The sequence below is a fragment of the Hypomesus transpacificus genome, chromosome 7 (genome assembly GCF_021917145.1).
Source record: "Hypomesus transpacificus isolate Combined female chromosome 7, fHypTra1, whole genome shotgun sequence".
Classification (NCBI taxonomy): domain Eukaryota; kingdom Metazoa; phylum Chordata; class Actinopteri; order Osmeriformes; family Osmeridae; genus Hypomesus; species Hypomesus transpacificus.
The window spans coordinates 6412364-6435596 of NC_061066.1; the positions used below are offsets into that span (position 1 = coordinate 6412364).

A 23233-nucleotide genomic window follows, 5' to 3' on the forward strand; every position below is an offset into this window, starting at 1 on the left:
GTTTTGTGTCTTATACTGAGAACCTCTCTCCGCACCGCTCTCCGAACTAAAAATCATGGATTTGATCAGCTGGTCTCTTAATGCATTTGACACCATCTTGGGTTCGGGGGAACCTGACTGTCCTGACGGGACGTTCGCAGCTGGCTACTCGATGGACGCGTCGGGTGTCCAGCGACGCTTTCCGTCTACGTATCTACGTATTTGGATCCACGACTACAGGCTTTTGCTGATTGGATTAGGCGCTGCCCTGGCATATCGAAAAATTAAGGAAATGGCTACAGCTGTAAAAAAGCCTCTAAGGCTGGCCGACATGATTGGACCGACGGAGACCGGTGGAAAAAGGAGTAGACGTGCAAATTGGAATGCGGCTACTCGACCAAACAACCCCAATCTTATCTGCTTTCGGCACCCTAACCAGCACAGGCCTTGGCAAAGGCCGTTGCTGGAACAACAACTCCCCTGAAGAGCACTGCAGCGAGACTTCTCTTGCATTCCCTACCCCCTTCCAACAGACACCTGAGGATTGTTGTCTCTGTGTGGGACCTGATTAAGGCGGTCTCCATGGCAATACAATCTGCGAACTGAGAACTGTCTAATTGTGGCCTAGGCGATGGTGACAACCCAGGCCTACTCATACACTAACTTTCACTTGTGGATTGTGTCTCTGTCTTGGGTCATGACCAAGGATGTCTCCATGGCAATACTATCTACGAACTGAGAATCTGACTGATTGTAGCCTAGGCGAAGGCGCCAACCCAGGCACACTCATACACACCCCTTCCCCCATCCAACGCCTTCGCCTGCTTGTTCCCCCGGTGTGGCTGGCGGGTCTGTGACCAGCGCCTAGTATGGCTGCAGGTCCAGATGCGGCTTGTCCATACCCCCTCCCCCCCTCCCCGTTGCAAGTCATGTGGTTCTTGTACAATGTATGTGCTTACGTGCTGAGGTGTTGCCTGTTCCCACACTGTACTCTAGGAGCATAGTCTGGGGGTTTCCTTTTTTTCTCCTCTCTCTCCTCATGTTATGCTGAAAATTTCTTCCCATCCTGTCTACCCCCTTGTCATGTTTGTGTATTACTGGGCTCCTGGGCACTATCCTCTCCTGGGCACTATCCTCTCCCAGGATCTCAAGTGGGAACTGAACATTAGCTCCCTCACCAAGAAAGCACAACAGAGGATGTACTTCCTGCGGCAGCTGAAGAAATTCAACCTGCCAAAGACTATGATGGTGCACTTCTACACAGCCATCATTGAGTCCATCCTCACCTCCTCCATCACCACCTGGTACGCTGCTGCCACTGCCAAGGACAAGAGCAGGCTGCAGAAAAGGTGATTGGCTGCAATCTGCCTTCCCTCGAGGACCTGCACACCTCGAGGACCCTGAGACGGGCGAAGAAGATTGTGGCTGACTCCTCCCACCCTGGACATTCCCTGTCTCAGTCACTCCCCTCTGGCAGAAGGCTGCGGTCCATCAGGACCAAAACCTCACGCCATACAAACAGTTTCTTCCCTTCCGCTGTTGGCCTCCTCAACAAGGCCAAAGCTCACACTGACTGAATGTCTTTAAAAACTATTTACATTTTGCACTACACTCAATTCCTGTAATATTTGTATTTTATATTGTAAATTGGCAACTTATATTTTACTTATTGTATATTTTATTTTAATTGTATTCCACTTAGTATTGCTAGTTTATGTATCCTTAGTATAGTTAGACCACATATTTAAATTTAAGATTCCTATATGTGTACTGTATGCACCTTCCTGCCAAAGCAAATTCCTTGTCTGTGCAAACTTTCATGGCGAATAAATCCCATTTTGATTCTGATTCTGAAGTGGCAGCTCGGATCTAAGACGGATTCGAGAGACCGCAGATAGAGTGCGGCTAGTTAGATCAACACTTGTATTATTGTTTTTGTTGAATTTATGTAAAGCACTTTGAGCTGCAATTCTTGTATGAAAAGTGCTATATAAATAAAGTCTTACTTACTTACTTACTTATTTCAGACACTTAACAGGCTCATACTATGTAGCCAGCACAATAATTTGGAACGGTGAACAGTTTCTCTGGAGCTACTTAGTAGGTGTCCACCACCCCTGCAGCCCATCACAATTGAGTATTCACCCTGACCATGATATACATATGTATATATATTTTTATATAGCTTTTATCTAACCTGTTTGGGGCCAGTCAAGGGATACTTGGCTGAGAAAAAATGTATCGGGGGTACATTACTGAAGGATTACCTGAAGGATCTGGTCTCACACGTGGTCTCACACGTGGAGACCAGATCCTTGACCATTTTTATACAACGTTCCAGGGCAGCTACAAACCCCTCCCCCGCCCTGCTTTTGGGAAGGCTGATCACACCTCCATTCTTCTCCTCCCCGCATATGAACAAAAGCTAAAACAGGTCCGACCAGTTGAGAGGTCAGTTCACCTATGGAGTGACGAGTGTGTGGCGACCCTCCAGGACTGCTTTGACACCACTGACTGGCTGATGTTCAAGGAGGCAGCGAATGGGGACATTAACGAATACTCAGACACTGTCTCCAGCTACATCCAGCACTGCATTGATGACGTTGTCCCCAAGAAGGTTGTCCGGTCTTTCCCAAATCAGAAGCCCTGGGTTGATGCCGCGGTCCGGGCCAAGCTGAGAGCCCGCACTGTCGCCTTTAACTCTGGGGACCCTGATGAGCACAGGAAGGCCAGATACAACCTTCTGAAGGCCATCAAAGCAGCGAAAAGGGCTTACAGGACCAAGGTGGAATCCAGCTACCATGGCTCTGACCCCAGGCGCATGTGGAGTGGACTTAAGCCATTACTGACTACAAAGGGAGAGGCTACAATGAGACCCAGTCCTCTGTCCTACTGCCAGACGAGCTGAACTCCTTCTACGCTTGCTTTGAGAGGGACAGTGACCCCCCTGCAGTGGAGCTACCTGAAGGCCAAGCCAGTGGTGTGCTTACACAAACTGTAGCCGAGGTGAGGCTGTGCTTTAAGAAGATCAACCCTCGCAAGGCACCTGGCCCAGACGGCATATCAGGTAGGGCCCTCAGGGGCTGCGCTGACCAGCTGGCAGGGGTCTTCAGTGACATCCTCAACCTCTCCCTTAACTGTCTGTACTCCCCACCTGCTTCAAGAGGACCACCATTATCCCTGTGCCCAAGAACACCAAGGTCACATGTCTGAACGACTATCGCCCGATAGCACTGACCTCTGTCATCATGAAGTGCTTCGAGCGGCTAGTCAAATCATTCATCTGCTCCTCGCTGCCCCCCACATTGGACCATATGCAGTTTGCATACCGGTCCAACAGGTCTACAGACGATGCCATCACTCTGACTATGCACACCGCTCTCTCCCACCTGGACAAGGGGAATACATATGTGAGGATGCTGTTCATTGACTACAGCTCTGCATTCAACACCATCATCCCCTCCAGACTGGCTCCAGCTCTCCAAGCTTGTGGACCTGGGACTAAGCACCTCCCTCTGCAAGTGGATCTTCCACTTCCTGACGGGGAGGCCACAGGTGGTGAGAATCGGTGACTGCACCTCATCTGTACTGATCACCAACACAGGCACCCCACAGGGCTGTGTGCTCAGCCCTCTCCTGTTCTCCTTGTTCACCCACGACTGTGTGGCAACGCACAGCTCCAACCTTCTTGTTAAGTTTGCTGACGACACAACCATCGTGGGCCTCATCTCTGACAGTGACGAGTCAGCCTACAGAGAGGAGGTTGACACCCTGACATCATGGTGTCAGGACAACAACCTCTCTCTTAACATCAGCAAGACCAAGGAGATGATTGTGGACTATAGGAGGCGGCAGGAGGAGGAGCATGCACCCCTACTCATCAATGGATCGGAAGTGGAGAAGGTCAGCTGCTTCAAGTTCCTCGGGGTGAACATCAGCAATGACCTCACCTGGTCTGTTCACACGGACAAGGTGGTCAAAGCGGCCCGTAAGCGCCTCTTCTTCCTGAGGAGACTGAAGAAGTTTGGTATAGACTGAGTCATCCTCACTAACGTTTACAGATGCACTATAGAGAGCATTCTGACTGGTTGTATCACAGTGTGGTATGGGAGCTGCACAGACCGGGACCGCAAGGCCCTACGAAGTGTGGTCCGTTCTGCTGAGGGCTCCCAGCCCTACAGGACACCTACCACACACGTTGCCTACGGAAAGCCAGCAGGATTCTAGGAGACTGTTCCCACCCATCCTTCAGTCTCTTTACCCTGTTGCCTTCTGGCAGGCGTTACCGCAGCATCCGGTCGCGCACACGCAGACTGGACAACAGTTTCTACCCAAGGGCCATCAGGCTTCTGAATGGTGTTGTGGAAGTTTTTGAGAGAATCGATCATTCAAGCTGAAGTCGGGTGAAGTATAGAGTTAATGTTTATTTGACGTAGGTTTAAACATAATAGAGTTACCAACATAACATCATCAGCACACAAACATAAGACAATAACACAAAGAAAATTCCATACAGCTCCATCTAGCATTCTAGAATGGAACCGGGAGAATCCAGCCCACCAGCACTACTCAGCTGATGGCCCTGAACCCCCCAGAACATTCTTCAACAGACCATTTTATAGATACAACAGTTCTCAAAAGTAATTGGTCCTTCCTACCTACAGACATGCAGCTTTACCAAATCTCTTCTGTCATTGGTTAAATCCTTAGAACAATACAGTTGAATCCACATTTTGTTCAGAACAACTGTCTCTTCTCCCCAGGTGACAAAAACTCTTTCAGGTCACCCAGACTTCACGTCTCCTAGACTTCATGTCTCCTAGTTAGGTGTAAAACTACAGGTGGCATCTCTACCAAATGAGTCGAATCAACATACAATGTATCAAGCTTCTTAACCAACTGTAAACTTCACCTAAAACACATTCATTGTACATAGGCCCAACATTTCTTTCACAATGGACACTGATATGGACATTTTTACTGCACACTAGTCACTTATACTCTGTCACTTTCAGCTACTGGTTGCTGATCAGTAACATTGCACTACTGTACCTCACTGTACCTCGCCACCAGGCTCCTGTATGGTTATTGACTTAGTCACTGATCTGCAAATTTGCACTATTGTACTGTACTCCACTTAGGTTAGAATAGGTTATAGGGTTGAAAAGGGAGTCAGATGGCTAAGCGGTTAGGGAATCGGACTAGTAATCTGCCAGATCGATTCCCGGCCGTGGCAAATGACGTTGTGTCCTTGGGCAAGGCACTTCACCCTACTTGCCTCGGGGTGAATGTCCCTGTACTTACTGTAAGTCGCTCTGGATAAGAGCGTCTGCTAAATGACTAAATGTAAATGTAAACAGGTTTTATGTGCATTTAGGGTTAGTATAGTGTACTATTTTTTTGTTATCTGTAATTTAGGAAGTTTTAGTATTAGGGTTAGTATAGTCGATTATTTATTGCTATCTGTATATTTAGGAAGTTTCACTTATTTAAGCTCAGCATTGATGTAAATTATGTTCCGTGTACTTATATATAAAATGTGTAGTTTTGAATTTTATCAGGTTGATGTTGAGCAGGTGGAAATGTTGTTGAGATCTTTAACTGTGGGAAGGTCTGTTGGTGCAGACAACTTGGATAGTCGGCTGTTGAAGTTATCAGCGGGACATATTTCTAAACCAATCTGTCACATTTTTAACAGATGTCTGATTGGTGGGCTGTGTCCAAAACTTTGGAAAGTGGGCAAGATAATCCCTTTACCCAAAGAAAAAAAATCAACCTTCTGTGGTCAAAACAGTAGGCCTATTAGCATTCTGCCTATTTTAAGTAAATTACTGGAAAAGATTGTATTTTATGGAGCTAGAAAGCTGACAAAAGTATCTGAATTTGAATATGAAAAATCTGAAATATTTGTGTCGAATTTCATAAAACTGAAATATTTTGCTGTTGAATATATAACATCTGAATTATTTGTAAGCCGAATTTAATAAAACTGAATTATTTTGATCCAAAAATACACATTTCTAAAATTCAGATTGCAGGAATTCAGATTCTTGAAATTCAGATTGCTGAAATTCAGATTCTTGAAACTCAGATTGCTGAAATTCAGATTCTTGAAAGTCAGATTGCTGAAAATCAGATTGCGGAAATTCAGATTGCGGAAATTCAGATTCAGATTTTGTCTGAACTAGGCCAAAGGTGAAACAGCTTGCTTTCACAGGAAAAAGTAGACGATTTCAGAAGGACCGAACTTTACCTCAGAACCAACTGAGTTGCTAGCTGGAGGAATACCCAGATCACACATACGTATCTGGGATAGTACACAAACGTCCCGATGTGTAGAAGATACGTTGGCAAGATCTAGTATGGAGATCGTTGGCATTTGATCGAAACTGACTTCCAGACGACGTGTGGACGATGAATCCAATCACACCCGGCCGCACTACAGATATATCCTGTTAACCACACTCCTTATATCTATGCTGTTAAATACTATGTCCGATCTCTCAGACAGCAAATATTTCACTATCCATAACCGATCTGAAATGTCACTTAGGAAATTAACATAGGCTGAACATTGACTTTGATAGGAATAAGGAGACAATGAAAAATATGCTTGACCATCCAAAATTGTCTATTAGTAATACAGTAGCTAGCTAGCGTGACTTGATTCAACCTGGATTTTCTGTGTGGGTAGGTCTATTATAATTAAGAGACACAATTCAAGTTCATGATTTTATATCAGGTTGGATGTTAATGCCATCAAGCTCTTAAAATAACTCCAACACAGAAAAGAAAAAACGCAACATAAATATAAAGGCTAGCTTTGCCAGTTGTTCCGCGTCTTCCATCGGTCTCCGCCGCCCTCTGACTCTATCTCGACTCCCTTGATAACAGTAACTTCCGATTTTGGCAGAGGAGAAGACACAAGATTCATAAGCACTTGCTCCATACTCCTCCTCCAACGAGCAACTAATAAACTAGCAACTAATGAATTTCAGCAATATGAATTTAAGGAATCTGAATTCCTGCTATCTGAATTCCTGCAATCTGAATTTTAGAAATTTGTATTTTTGGATCAAAATAATTCAGTTTTATTAAATTCGGCATACAAATAATTCAGATATTATATATTCAACAGCAAAATATTTCAGTTTTATGAAATTCGACACAAATATTTCAGATCTTGCATATTCAAATTCAGATACTTTTGTCAGCTTTCTAGCTCCATAGTATTTGAGCAAGTGCAAGATTACTTTTCTAACAACGATTTGACTAAGTTTCAGCATGCTTACAGGCATGGTCATTCCACCTGCACTGCAATGACGCAAATGTCGGATAGCTGGCTAACAGGAATTGATAACTCAATGCTTGTGGGTACAATTTTACTGGACTTCAGTGCAGCCTTTGATGTGATTGACCATGACATTTTGATTTCCAAACTTACTAGTTATGGTTTTACTTCATCAGCAATCAGATGGTTTAAGAGCTATTTGTCGGAGAAATCGCAAAGAGTTTATTTTAATGGGGCATTATCGTGTAGTAAGTCCCTGGATTGTGGTGTTCCTCAAGGGAGTTGCCTCGGACCTTTGCTATTTTCGATTTTTACAAATGATATGCCGTATATACACAATAAGGCTACATTGACTATGTTTGCTGATGATTCCATTCTTTGTTTTGCAGCTCCTACATGTTCAGAGCTTAATCAGGTTCTGTCTTTCGAGATTAGGAAATTGTATAATTGGATCAAAACAAATAAACTTGTTCTAAATATTTCAGAAACTAGGAGTATAATATTTTCTTCTATGTATAGATTATCTGATAATCCCAAAATGTATATAGAAGTAAATGGTCAAAATATACAGCAAGTAAAACATGTGAAGCTTCTTGGACTTTGGCTGGATTCAACAATGTCATGGTCTGATCACGTCAACAAAGTTGTTACTAAAATGGGTAGAGCTGTTGCAGTAACGCGTAAATGTGCACAATTTCTAAATTCACGTTTGTTCAGTCGTGTTGTTTGTACATTGGCTTTGTGTCATTTGGATTACTGTTCTGTCGTATGGTCTGCTGCATCAAGTAGTCACTTAAAAAAATTATAAGTGGCCCAAAATAAGGCTGCAAGGCTGGTTCTTGGTTGTTCTTTGCGGACTAGTGTTCAAGGCATGACCGTCTTGCTTGGCTGGGGGTCAAGCATAGACTATCTGCTAACATGTTAGTATATTTTCATAAATTATTAACACCCTCACTCCTAAATTTCTTTATGACAATATAATTTACTATTCAGATATGCATTCACATTACACAAGAGGGGCGAATAGTCATCAGATTTCTTTACCCCTACCAAAATCCGACTCTTTGAAGAAGACAGTGTTTTATAGGTCAATTGTGCTTTGGAACAATCTTCCAGATGGGGTTCGTGAAATCAAGGGAAAAACTGGTTTAAAAAAAAGATTTAGACTGTATTTGCTTTCATTATAAAATCGTCTGGAATGGTTGAGCATGATTGTATTATGTGACAGGTTGTTTTGCATGAATTTTATAACTTTTTTCAGTACTTTCCGAATTTTTACTTTTTCTTTGGTGTGTATTTATATACGATATTTGTGAGTAATTGTGATTGTGATTACTGGTTTTGTATGTACTTTTTGGACCCCAGGAAGACTAGCTGTCGTTTCAGCGTCAGCTAATGGGGATCCTTTCAAATAAACAAATAAATATGTTATGTTATGCCAGGTGCTTGCGTTGTATTGTCTTAAGAATTTCAGTGCCCAGTCTAACCTTGTGTTGTTCTGTGTACCTGAGAAATAAAAGACTTGAACTTGCCATCCTGGGTGTGTTGCATTGCCCCACGTTTCAAACACATATCTTTTTCTTGAGGACTAACTCGGTCTTGCGCTAGCACAAGGGAAGATAAAGTGGTGAGTGGGGCTGGATCATCCGCTACCTGTATAGGTCCCATCACTGCCCCAGTCCCTGCTGCCGCTTGCCTGGCTGCCTCATCTGCCATGTTGTTACCTTTGGCGATGAGAGTGTCAGTCTGTTGGTGGGCTGGGCATTTAATAATGGCCAGGGCTGTTGGAACGTGCATGGCATCAGCTGCGAAATGGACTGTCCATGGCTGATCACAGTGCCATCGGCTCTGCACAAGCCTCTTTGCTTCCATATGTTACCATACACATGATAGATGCCGTATGCACATGCAGAGTCAGTGTAAACATTAAGACTCTTGCCCTTTGCCAACTGACATGCTGCTGTAAGTGCCTTTATTTCAGCCAATTGGGCAGAACATGGTTGGTCAACCTTTACAGATTGGATGATCTCAAATGTGGTATCATCTTTGAGCTGTACAACACTGTAGCCAGCGTGGTTACCCACACCATCTCTATAGCAAGATCCATCCACGAACAGAGTGAGGTCTGCTGTGAAGGGTTCATTGAACAGGTCTTGTCGTGCACGCACAAAGATGTCGGTTTCATGAACACAGTCATGTGGTGTCCCATCTACTGGTAACACCATCTTAGTTGCTGGGTTGACTGTGTCGTGCCTTTGTATGGTGAGTCCTGGGGCTGACAGTATGACCTCGTAATCAGGTCTTCCGGCCTGTATTAAGACACAATGTGGGTTTGTGAGTAAGGTGTATAGTTGATGGGATGCGTAGAAAAGTTACTGGGTGTCCCATAGTCAGTGATCATGCTTGTTTGAAAACAAAAGCAGCGGCTGCCAGTCCCTGATAGCAAGGTGGCAGTCCTGCCTTTATCTACTTATGTACTGTAATAGGCTATGGTTGTTCCCCCATGGGCGTGTCCTGTAACAATACAGCAGTAGCATATCCAGATCGTTAGATGATGATGACATATAGATGAAATGGTTTTGAGTAATCGAGATTGGCTGAAAAGGCTAAAAAGCTCCCTCCGCCTCTTTGGTCCACTGCAATGTAGCAGCATTACTTCTCTGCCCTGCAGTCCTAGTAAGGGCTCGCAAAGGTGCTGATTTGAGGGCATAATCACAAATCCATGGTCTGCTGTATCCCGCCATTCCCAACAAGGTAAGCATTTACCCTATCGTCTGGGGTTTCGGAGCTTTGGCTGTGACCTCTATCTGTAACAAGGCTATCTGTCTCCTATCCCCACTGAGCAGCCTCCCCAGATAATCTACTGTCGTCTAACAAAAATTAAGTATAGCCAAGTTACAGTTATGTGGTCTACTGGATAACGGTTCTGGCAACCTGCAGATTCTGCAGGTCCTGGGCCAACATTGATCAAACTCAGCTGGGCTGTCCAGGAATCCCTGGGGCAACAGGGTTTAAGTACTGTGTTTTCCTTCAAAAGTGAAAGCAAACAGGTAACCTGAGTCTGGATGTACTGAAACATAAAAATGCAGAGCACAGGTCAACAAGTGTTTATAATTTAGTGCCTGGCAGAATGTTGGAAAGTAATATGTGTGGATCAAAAACAATCGCCTTTGGAAAGTCTCCAGTGGAGTTAATAGCCCACAGATCATGTACCAATTGATAATCATTCAATCAGAGTGTGGCTTGTTAATTGGAAAAATAGGTGTATTACAGGCGCTTTTTGTTTCTATCGGTACTCCTGCAGTCACTAGACCCTAAGTGGGTCTCATCCCGTCTATAGCGTGGTGTCGGTGAGGATACGGTCTCTGGTAGGGTACCATAATGTTGGGGATACCTGTCCTAACAAATATTGACAACAAAAGGTTGACATTACATTATATTTTTACATAGTTCTGTTGGTGTTTTATATTCACTGTCTCAGCTGTCCCTCCGTCGTACTTTCCTAAAATTCTAGGATAACGTGTGTCAGGGGATATGTGTATTTATTTGTGGGCCTCTATTCTAATACCTGTAAAGCTACTCTTATTAGTGGTCCTAATTCACGAGATCTATGTTATTTTTTTTATCAACTCTATCCAACAGTCGGCATAATTTTAGGCTGCCTTCAAACATCTGGCAGGGGACAGCAAATGAAAATTAGCCTCTCAGGCTAACGTTCAGTTTTACTGTTGATTGATTGTGCTATGTCCCTGCAAAATAAATGAAGAAATACAAATAAAATATTCTGTGTGACTTTGATGTTTGTCATATAGAAGAGTGCAGTGGAGCAGTATCTGGAGTAGTGTTCTTGGTTTCCCTACTAATGCTTGGACCCACGGCTCCCACTCTTCCAATGATTGGGTCAGTGAAGATTCTTGTGGTGCCAATTGTAACCAGTATGCTGGTGGTTATACCTGGCTGTGGGGGTCTGTTATAATCATTAGTGGACTTACGACATGTTGTCGTTCTTTTTCAACCTGTCACTGTCCCACGGGGTCTCCCTCCACGTTGCATAGGTCCACGTCTTTCCTTCCAGGAATGATGGTTGTCATCTGAGGGGCCACCATGCATTTGGATTGGCGGCAGGGTGATAGTTGGGGGTTTGACTGGTGTTGCCTGCATTGGTCTGGGTGGAGCAGGAGGGTGGGGTGGTGGCCGGAACCTCATTGGAGCCTGGGGTGTCGGGTTCTCGGGAACCTGGGCCTCCGCTTCCTGTTTTTCTTCGCTGCAGTTATTGACGTGATGGACTATGTGTCCTGAGAGCAATAGCCAGTCCATTCTCATCAGGCCTACCACATCATCTAGACACTTTTGTACATCTTGAAGCATTGCCTTCATCACCATCAGTCTCTGTGTGGTGTTGTTTGCGTTCCAGGCACTCCCAGTCTCATTTCTCCACCTGCTTTGCTCCCCAGTCTTCCTCCATTTCTCACCCAGTGCTGCTGTTGTATGACTTAAGTGCACAGCCCCTCTGCTGCTGAGCTGTTGCCATGCGCTGTGGGGGTCCTCGTTTGGTCTGACTTCAGATGTTGGCCTGGGTGTGGACTTCTTGTCACAGCGGTTTCGTAATTTTGTTGTCAGGTTGTTTATTTCATAATGCGTCCTTTGCAATGACTCTTCCCAGTCTTGGCATTTTTGATTTATGTTGTCCCACTCCTCCAGCGATTGCGCTCTGCTTTTTTGTTTGGGTCGTTACCCTAATGAGCGATCTGTTGATTGTTGCATTGGAGGTGATGCGTTAAGTTTCTTTAGAATCTGAATCCGAATAGGTTTTTAATCCCATGAAAGTTATTTTTTGGGGGGGGGGGGGGGGGGGGGGGGGGGGGGGGAGCAAATTCAGACAAGGAATTTGCTTTGGCAGGAAAGTGCATACATTAAACATATAGGAGTCTTACAATTTTTATTATGAGGTCTAAACAGGGGGAGTCAGATGGCTGAGCGGTGAGGGAGTCAGGCTAGTAATCAGAAGGTTGCTGGATCGATTCTCTGCCGTGCCAAATGACGTGATGATGTCCCTGTACTTACTGTAAGTCGCTCTGGATAAGAGCATCTGCTAAATGACAAAATGTAAATGTAAACTATACTAAGAATACGTAAACTAGCGTTTACTTCCTAAATATGGGGGTGGCTCCAGTGGTCATACTGGTGGGGCTCTGTCCCTGTACGGTAATACTGAGGGACAGATGTGTGGCTGGCCTTTGCCGTACTGCTATGGTCTGCCCTACGGGCACTTTTAAATGGAAGTCACCAGAATAAAGGCTACTGCAGTCTGTTCCAAACTCTGGGCCAGACCTGTAGAATCAAACCAATTATATAATGCTTGTTGCCAAGACACGCCAGGGAAAAAGATATTTGGGGGCGGTATCAATGATTTGGTGATCTGCCCAGCTTTGAGTATTTCAGCTGAGCATCTTGTCAGTTCTCAATTAATAAATATGTGTGTGTTTGTCTATTTTCTAGTATGTCAATTCGTTAGAGTGACACACCGACTACCACTGGATCTTCTCGGGTATTTGATGTGTTCAATGATAATTTAGCTTGCAAATGCAAGCACAGTTTCTAGCGTCTCTCCTTTCAGGTTGTTATAAAAGGTCCTTGTTTTCTTATCTATTGCAGCCCAATAAATCAGTTACAACTTCAGTAAAAACGAGAAAACGAGAGCCGCAAAGAGGGAATGTGTGTGTGCATGTTTGTGTGTAGTGAGTGTGTGTGTGTGGAAGAGGTGGTGTGGGGGAGGTGTGTGTGTATGTGCGAGGGAGAGGGAGAAGTAGAATGTTATCACTATTATTTAGTATTTACATTTCTTATAATGTCACACTGTCTTTAAACGGGATCTCTGAGGTTTTTGATTTGTTTAAAATAATATTTTTGCTTTATTTTATAAACAATACTTGTGAGTAGCGAGAGTGTGTGTGTCTGTGTTTGTGTGAATGAATGAGAGTAGGAGAGTGTGTGTTGTGTGTGTGAATGTGAGTGAGGATGTGTGAATAGTGTGAGTGTGTGAATGAGAGTGTGAGGGGTGTGTGTAGATTGTGTGTGTGTGGGAGAGAGGGGGGGGGGCGAGAGAGAGCGAGAGAGACGGGGGGCGAGAAAGAGAGAGGGAGAGAGGGGGCGAGAGAGAGTTGAGAGTTTAGATAGCCTATGCCTCACAACTTAGGACCCAAGAAACATTGGAATTGAGCTTTCCGTAAACTCACACAAACTATTCCCTGTCTTTATCTATAGCTTTGTGATTTTCTGCCTGGGGCAGAGAAAGGGGGGCCTTTTACAGATCTTTCAGACTTCTCTCCCCGACAGCCCGACTGTCTCGTGAGTGCTCCGATGGTTAAGGGTCTGCTCTTTTTTCAAGCCGAACGGACTCGACTCCAGAGATTTACAGGCGTTTCTCTCTAAAATACACTTCTTCGGGTTAAGGGAACAACTATTTCTATTTACGGGGCGGCCTGTGATTAAAACTAATATTTTGCAGGTCGGGATGTGTTTTAAACGTTACAGGTTAGAGAAATATGTCTGCTCATTTTTCTCAGTTTTATGGTTAAGACATTCTCATGTGAAGCAGCCTGGAAATATTTTGCCTATTCTGTGTCCGAAAATAAGCTACTCAGTTTATACACTTTTTTCGTTCTTTTAGTGACAAATAAACTGGCACAAGTTGTTTTGTTTGCAGTTATTTAGCGGTTTTGAATAATGCCACACTAATACTAAATCCTTAAAGGCCATATGGCAGGTTAACCACCACTGTTGATTAATGGGTACATAAAGCACTCAAGATATGTATATTATACAATAAATCTCAAAATGGTGTCTCAAAATGGTGTTTAAGGCAAGTGTGTCATTTTTTGTGTTAGCATTAGCATATTAGCGTAATTCGACGATGCCGTCATGTTGGGGAGTCGTGGAACAGAGTAGCCTCAGTCTAGTACTAGAACTATGGCGACTGACTGGGATGAAGAAGAGGTGGCAAGAACCACTAATGTATATGATGGCCCGCAGCCGACCGTCAAAGCCAAATAAATGATTAATATATAATTTATTAAATTATTCATTTACGATTCATTGTACCGAGGAGAATGAGTGGAGAGTTGATGAAGTGTCCTCCTGTTGAGTTGCTATCATTTAGCAACGCAGCAACGACCTCTGGAGCTCGTCTACAAACAGCAGTGCACATACAATTTATTTTTACTGTCAGTGATTAGCACCGAGTGGAAGTCAACATTTTCTTTATATCTAGTGATCATTCAGTGCCTGACATTACTTTTTGAGGCACTTCACTAGCCTACATTTACGTTTCACTTTTCCACGCACAAAAGTCACGTCCGGGTAAACATTGTGCCTTTGACCAACGAAGATGAGCTTTAATATTATACAAATGATAACAATTGAGGTGTTATAAAAAACGGTATTTGTTACATTTACACAATTTCTGCAGAATGAAACACTTCCTGTTATGTACTGTATTGCAGCTCCGTCCCAATATCTTTACAGACCGTGCAGCTAATTTGACTTGAACGGGGGCTTATTACTTGAAAGAGGAATCATTTACTGAGTCTTCTCAGTTACATTATCAGAGCTTGGAAATACTGTGACTTGCTTAAGTAGGCAAATGGCTAGTAGTAGAACATAACATTTGGGAATAATTGCAGTCAATCAAACAGCTGCAAGACCCAGTGAAATGTTATATACAGCTAGCAAACTAACGTTAGCTAGCATCGCTAGCGACATTGGCTAACTCAACTTCGGTAGGCTATCCTCAGTATTTGCAAGCTGGCCAGTGCAAGTAACATGCGATTTTATTTTGTTTGAGTTTAAACTTGTTCAGTGGGGCAAGTACATTCTCTTCCACTTGCCCTACAAATCCACTTGTCCCGGACAAATCATGTCGTTGTAGTTCAGATAGACTACTGGGTAAACCTAGCTCTATCTAGATCTAGAAGACATCATGCTAGCTATGGGCTAGCTATGGGCTAACTTGCCAGTCCCACCTGTAAAATCCCCCAATATCATCCCAAATGAAATATTTTCCCCGACAATGTAAAAACCTTTCCAATTACATGTCCCACGTTTTGATGGTACTAGCAAAGCCCATATTAGACATTCTCTGGTACTAGGCTAGTATTTTTTCTAATCGATTTCAATTGTTTCAAAGCAGACTTTTGTCTGTTGTCTCGCCAACGTGACGTCATGCAATGCATTGTAAAATAATTGCAAAAAGTAGCATCTTTTTCGTATTATGTTGCGTTTTGTGACACCCAACAACATCAAATACAATGGATAACAGTTTAAATGTTTATTACCAACAAACAAATGGCGCAAATTCGTTGGAATAATGTACCTGCCATTTGGACTTTAAGGGACAATGGGGAATGTTAGCAAATTTTTTCCTTAAACCAAGTAGAAAAACCAAGTCTATTCCTTTCAATTTTTTAACACTGAGTGAAACGGACAATGTCCGTCCCGCAATGTGTGCAGTGAGTGCCCTAAACGGGACGCGCTGAGCTGTCTCGCCTGAACGATTCTCGTACGGCTGGTCCGGTTGTTTGCCTTTCTCTATTTATCAAGATTTACAGTAATATATATATATGTAGTCACTTATATGACTTATCGCAAATCTACTCAATCGGAGACGTAAGCGAATCTACATGCGAGAATTAACATGCTTTGAGCCCAAGCTCTAAAGACCTCTTGTCTTTATTAACATATTATTTTGGAAGCGAAGAAAATGATGGTGGCTATATTCTAAACTATTTTTCTACACACGGATGAGACATACACAATACATGGACAGAGATACAAAATGACAAACATACAAATATATTTGCATCAAACTTTGGTTTCAGTGCTTTAATTTATAAATGTAATTAAAATAAATAAGTTCTTTTGAAGGAGAGACTTACCGGAACCTGGCCCGTGGATGAACATGAACTCCGAAAACGCATAGAATTTGCAGATGAAAAGGTTCTGCCGTACCTTATAAATTTTGTGGCCAAAGCGGAGTCCGACTGCTTGTCCCCCACGGATCCAGGCTGGTCTCATCAATCTCCTGGCTGGCTCGCCAAATTGTCGTCGAAATTATAATCTAAGTTTTTAATCAATATCAAAATGTAAGACAGCGCGGAAAAGGCAGCAAAGTATGATGCAAAGTGTTTATTCGAATCTAACACAAAGGATTGATTCCAACAAACATGAGTAGACCCCGGAGTCTGACTGAAATCTTTCTCCGGACATTTGCTTATATATTTGTTCTCCATTATTTTATGATATTTTATCATTGGTAAATTATATGTGGTCACAGATTCATGTATGTATTTCACACTCGGTTGGTCCATTGACACAGAATTTGAATAGCCTGGACTTTCCCTAACTTTTTCCTTCCAGGGCCCACAAGAGGCCTTGCAGCCCAGCTGCACAGGTTATACTGAGTTTAAGGACATAAATCTGTCCTCTGATATCTGGGCCTTGTATTCCCTATCTGGGTCTTGTAGTCCTTCCAGGAAGAAACCTACACACTTCTTTCTCTTGCACTCAAACTCTATCTATCTGGTCTTCCACATTTGGCCTCCATGTCTTCTATGTTTAAGTGGTAATACTAATCAGTCAACAGCTTTGCATTAGGTTTTCAGCAATCTAGCATATAAAAGTAAAAAGGTGATAAAGAGGTTCATTTTCAATCATATAATCCATACCCTTTTCTCCATCTTCATAATTACAGCAGTGTGATGTTTTTTACACAACTAGCATTCATGTTCGGGAAGGTCATTCGATTCAGGTAGCATCACAAACAAATTGCAGAGATTTTCACTTGCACATTTCTTTCTCCAAAAGAATTACCATTGGCCTCTAGCCCTTTTGTTTCCTCAGCAAAGTCATGCAACAACTCAAGACTAGTAGGTTTCCTTTGACCAAAGAATATCCCAATGACAAATGGGGACTTGTTAGTCTGGACCAAACCATCAAAGACTTCTACTAGCCCTAATATAGGCCAAAACTGAGCATTTGAGCTTTTGTGTAATGGCAGGCCATCAATATTTATTTAGAGGGACACAGGCTCAGGTAGTATTGGGTGCATGGTGAGGTGAGATAGCACACCATGAGCAATGCCAGCATGGAATAGGTTCCCCCAGTGATGACTTTAGTTGTTACAACAGGTTTTGGTTTTCAAAAAAGTCCTTGGATCTATAGGTAACCCAAACTCAGGTATTTTCTTGGAATAGGTATTGGTATACTTCTTGGAAGAAGTTCATTTAATGCCGAATGTGGAATTTGTTTTCTGATAGCCCAATCAGCCAGTAACTTCTTCCCTTCTTCTTCATCTGTACTGTCATCTGTGTTCTCCTCTGATCTCATTGTTAAAGTCTCTCCATCCATCTATTCACTATTGCTTTCAGCTAGGCCTAACTCATCCCTATTTGACTCCTGCAGTGGAAGCTCAAAATCCATGATACCATCTCTCTCCTCACTCTCTACAGATGTGGACCCTAGTTTGAGCAAATCCTGCATGACTCCTTTCTTAAATTTTCTGTCACGACGTGTGGAGGGGTAGGACCCAAACGCAGGAGAGTCAGCAGGCATGGTCCAAAAACAAAAGGGTTTAATGCTCAAAACGGGAAACAGACAGAGTACACGCAGGGACAAAGGGTAATGCTAAGACAAAGACTGGACACAAAGCAGGAACCTAAATACACAGAAACAAACACACAGGTGAACACAATGAAACTAACGACAACTGAACGAGACAGGTGACGACAATGACAGGGAAACACTAGGGCAGGGCAAAACCAAAAACAATAGGGGGGCACGGCTGTGGCCGTGACAGTACCCCCCTCTCAAGGGACGTCACCCGACGACCCACAAGGCAGGGCAGGGGGTCGGGGCAGGTCCGGGGGACGACCCGGAGGCAGGGCAGAGGGTCGAGGCAGGTCCGGGGGGCGGCCCGGAGGCAGGGCAGAGGTACGGGGCAGGTCCGGGGGGCGGCCCGGAGGCAGGGCAGAGGGTCGGGGCAGGTCCGGGGGGCGACCCGGACGCCGGAGCACGGGCACGGGGGCGCCTGGGAGCGCGGACGAGGAGGCGCCTGGGAGCGCGGACGAGGGGGCGCCTGGGAGCGCGGACAAGGGGGCGCCTGGGAGCGCGGACGAGGGGGCGCATGGGAGCGCGGACGAGGGGGCGCATGGGAGCGCGGACGAGGGGGCGCATGGGAGCGCGGGCACCGGGGCGCATGGGAGTGCGGACGAGGGGGCGCGGGCACATGGGAGCACGGGCACCGGGGCGCATGGGAGCGCGGACACCGGGGCGCATGGGAGTGCGGGCACCGGGGCGCATGGGAGCGCGGGCACCGCGGCAGGCAGCAGCCAGAAGTCCTCGGGCGGAGGAGGCCAGAAGTCCTCAGTCGGAGGAGGCGGCGACCAGGAGTCCTCGGGCGGAGGAGGCGGCGACCAGGAGTCCTCGGGCGGAGGAGGAGGCGGCCAGGAGTCCTCGGGCGGAGGAGGAGGCGGCCAGGAGTCCTCGGATGGCCTGGCACTGGGCGGCACAACCTCGGGGCGAGGCAGGGGCTCAGGGCAGGAACGAGGCTGGGGCACAGGGCAGGAACGAGGCTGGGGCACAGGGCAGGAACGAGGCTGGGGCACAGGGCAGGAACGAGGCTGGGGCACCGGGCAGGAACGAGGCTGGGGCACCGGGCAGGAACGAGGCTGGGGCACCGGGCAGGAACGAGGCTGGGGTACAGGGCAGGAACAAGGCTGGGGCACAGGGCAGGAACGAGGCTGGGCTACAGGACAGGAACGAGGCTGGGGCACAGGGCAGGAACGAGGCAGGGGTACAGGGCAGGAACGGGGCTGGGTTCTGGCGGCAGGCGGCCGAAACTCCCTGGCATGAACAGCCTTGGTGGTCTGGGTGCTGGGCGGCGCAACCTTCTTCGTCCGGGCGCAGGGCGGCACAACCTCAGGATGAGGCAGGGGCACAGGGCAGGATCGAGGCAGGGGCCCAGGGCAGGACCAAGGCTGGGGTCGGGGTTCGGGCTGGGGCTGGAGCCAAGGCAGGAACCAGGGCCTAGGGTGGGCCCTCCGCTGTAGGCTTCGTGGACCACCCAAGGCAAGCCTGGTCCCAAGGAAAGGGTTTGGGTGACTCTCCGCTGGATCCTTATGTGGTCTTAGCATTCTGTCACGACGTGTGGAGGGGTAGGACCCAAACGCAGGAGAGTCAGCAGGCATGGTCCAAAAACAAAAGGGTTTAATGCTCAAAACGGGAAACAGACAGGGTACACGCAGGGACAAAGGGTAATGCTAAGACAAAGACTGGACACAAAGCAGGAACCTAAATACACAGAAACAAACACACAGGTGAACACAATGAAACTAACGACAACTGAACGAGACAGGTGACGACAATGACAGGGAAACACTAGGGCAGGGCAAAACCAAAAACAATAGGGGGGCACGGCTGTGGCCGTGACATTTTCTGCGTTTAGTCCAGTAACTCGACATTTTACCTGGAGATGAATAAGCAGGCCCAAGTAGGCTGGATATCTGCAAAGTAAGACAAATTATACAATTAGTGCAATGCTGTTTATTAAACAGTTCAGACCAAGTAGTCTAATTTGATTTGATAAGACACTGAGAGTGCTAATATAGTATAACTGCAGTAGAACTATTAGATCACTTATCTTTCAAGTGTTTTAACATCCTTTAGATACATATTTATTTTAGATTGTAACAAACTTCTCACTGCAAAGATTAACATGACCAGCTTGTTTCACAGGTTGCACTAAAAATGGAAACGTACAGATGTACATGATACAAAGTAGCTGGTCTGCAGTAATGTGTCGACCTACACAAAGTAGCAAAGCAGTGTGCAGCAAATCGGCAGCAAAGCGGCTCTGTGAAGTCGGACATTTCAGCTTCTCGTGGTTTGCTGCGTTGACGTCAGTCACTGTTTGCTTACTTTACTTTATTTATAATTAAACTTAGTCTTTCCATTAGTGAAGAGGCGGAGTAAAACCCTTTCTTCCATAAATGCTTAATTCAATTCAACTGTTCGGTCCGGATTTGAGCATTGGCGAAACTGAAGGTGTCCAAATATTACAAAACACGCGTCAAAGTTGGCGTGTATGAGTCTGGCCAATCATGAAATAGCTGTGTCGTCACTTGAACCCGTGCAGTTGCTCTTGAGAAAATGCGCTCGGCTACAAAGCCGGCAGTTCTCGAATTGTTCTCACAGTATTTTGATGGCGACGTCACAGTGATGTATCCTCGGCGCCGTCTCGAGTCGAACAAAAAGTCTAACCAGAATTCACTGTTTCAACTCAGCCGGCTGCAGCGCCGCATGAAGTCGGGTCATGTTGAACGCACCTACTAACTTCTGTCTTCCAAGATGGCGTCCCCATTCATTTCTATCAAAAGTGCTCAGTGGCACAGTGAAGCAAACGAGACCGCGCCATCTTTCCAGACCGACTCGTCCGGTCTTGCGCATAAGCTTGTTCCTAGCTCCGAAACTCGTGCATGCTTGCAACTAGCTGTATACGTCATACTTTGCGACAACCAGTCGCAAGCTTGTGAGCTGGAGCTAAAGCATTGCAGAAAACTGTCAGAATGTGGTACAAGTCCGATCAAGAAGCGGACACATGTGAACGTTACGAAGATCAATACTATTAGTACTGTAGTAATATGCAGTATTATACGTGCAGGGCCTATACGTTGTTCTTTTTGCTTCGTGTTTATAGTTTGACTGCTGTATTGTGTCGGGTAAATAACCTGTAATCTTGAATATCTGACTCCGTCGTTCTAGCTTTGCAAAGCAAGCTAAATTAAGCCTATAGCCTACCTATGCTACTATTATAATGATGAGTGTTGTTTACTATTACTAGCTTATTGTTAATGCCATCGTTGTAGTGTTGACAAAGTTATAACAATATAACGACCATATTGTGGCTATCAGACATGATTTATTAATATTCGTCTTTGCTCCAGAATAACATGTCAACAATCAATAATGATTAACATGCCACGATATTACAACTAATTATATTAAGCTATAATTACGTTTCTTATATAGGCTACTAGTGTAATCATTGGACCAATACGCTGTTCCTATAGGTCCAGAAGACATTCTCAAAAGTTAATAAATCTGTTTATTGACCTCCCGAACGTTCGCAGAGGTAAATAAACGTTTTTAACCAACCAGAGAGTTGTTCTGTTCACGAAAAATAAAGTATTTGTTATTGAAACTCCACAGTTGTTGATATGTTGCCTTTGAGATGTAGTGACGTCACCAGTGCAAGTGCAGCTGATTGCTCTGACAACATGGCGTCTGTTCCAGATTCGACGTGTTTGATTGGGATCTTCCCACGTATTGTTGTAGTATATAAGAAACCAAATGTTTACTATTCGACAGGTCAGCAAACCCTTTGTTGCCTCGATTTGTTAAAACAATGTTTTTGTGAACCTCGACCTACGGTCTCGGTTAACAAATGTTTTAACAAATCTCGGTTTACAAAGGCGTTTGCAGACCTGTCGAGGAGTAAACATTTGCTGTTTCTTATATACTAGTGTAATAATTGGACCAATTTGCTGTTCTTATTGGTCCAGAAGACGTTCTAAAAAGTTAATAAATCCGTTTGTATACCTCCTGAAAGTTCGCAGAGGTAAATAAACAGCAAATGTTTACTCACACACGCATTCACACTACTGAAAACTCGCATCCACTTATGTGAAATGCTGACATCGACACATGAAACGCATTCACTTTAACATGTGAAAGGTTCACGCACGCATTCTTACTACTGAAAACTCACATCCACATGTGAAAAGACATTCTTCAAAAACTGGATATTCTTGTTGCCTCTCAATACAGTTTCAGAAAAAAAGAGTACAACCTCTATGGCAATACTTGACCTAATAGAACAAATAAATGACTGCATTGAAGAGGGAAAATGTGGTGTTGGTATTTTCTTGGACTTATCAAAAGCCTTTGATACCATTGACTTTGATATTCTATTGTATAAATTGCATCATTATGGTATCAGAGGTTTAGCACTTAAATGGTTCAGAAGTTATTTATATGAGAGGGAACAATATGTCCATGTCAATGATCATAGCTCCACTTGTCAGCCCATGACCTTTGGGGTCCCCCAGGGTTCCATTTTAGGGCCACTCTTATTCATTCTATACATAAATGATTTTATAAATTCTTCAAAAATATTTCATAAAATTATCTTTGCAGACGACACAAATTTGTTTACATCACACAAGGACCCACTTATTTTACAAGATATAGTAAACTCAGAGTTAACCAAAGTTGATTCATGGTTTAAATGAAATAAGCTATCATTAAATGTCAGCAAAACAATTTTCATTTTATTCAAATCATGTAAAAAAATTATCAACACTGACCCTTGCCTGATTAAAATTAATGGGCAGGCGATAAAAAGAGTGTATTTCACTAAATTCCTGGGGGTCCTCATTGACGAGTCGCTTAACTTTAAAAGTCATATCTATCTGCCCTTCTCACGCTGTATAAAACTCTGTTTGAACCACATCTCAACTATTGTAATGTAATATAGTGCAGCACTTTCACCAGCCATCTTAAAAAACGTATTTCCTTGCAAAAGAAAGTCATACAGGCTCTGTCTTGGTCAGAGATAAATTCTCGCACCCAACCTCTATTCCACAGTTTTAAGTTATTAAGACTGACTGAGTTAAATGAATATCATAATGCCTGCCTTATGTTCCAAATTGTCAAGAGACTGAACCCTAGATTGAGTAGTCTCGTTCCCATCTCCAGCCCCCAACATATATACCAAACGAGAATCAAACCACTCTTGAGAATGTAAGTGTGCAAGAACATTTTCAGTATATCCGGAAGTCATTTCAGTATATCCGGAAGTTTAGCAAAAGCCGCATCTTCACAACCGTTGCTCTTTAGCTGGCTAAAATA

At 44.4% G+C, this 23233-nt stretch overlaps 1 long non-coding RNA gene across 1 annotated transcript; it reads left to right on the forward strand.

Moving 5' to 3' along the window:
• The first annotated feature begins 666 nt into the window (after positions 1-666).
• Positions 667-17432, forward strand: LOC124469661. Its single transcript, XR_006956322.1, has 3 exons — positions 667-815; positions 3466-3468; positions 17421-17432. It is a non-coding gene; the product is annotated as an uncharacterized LOC124469661 (long non-coding RNA).
• Positions 17433-23233: the final 5801 nt, after the last annotated feature.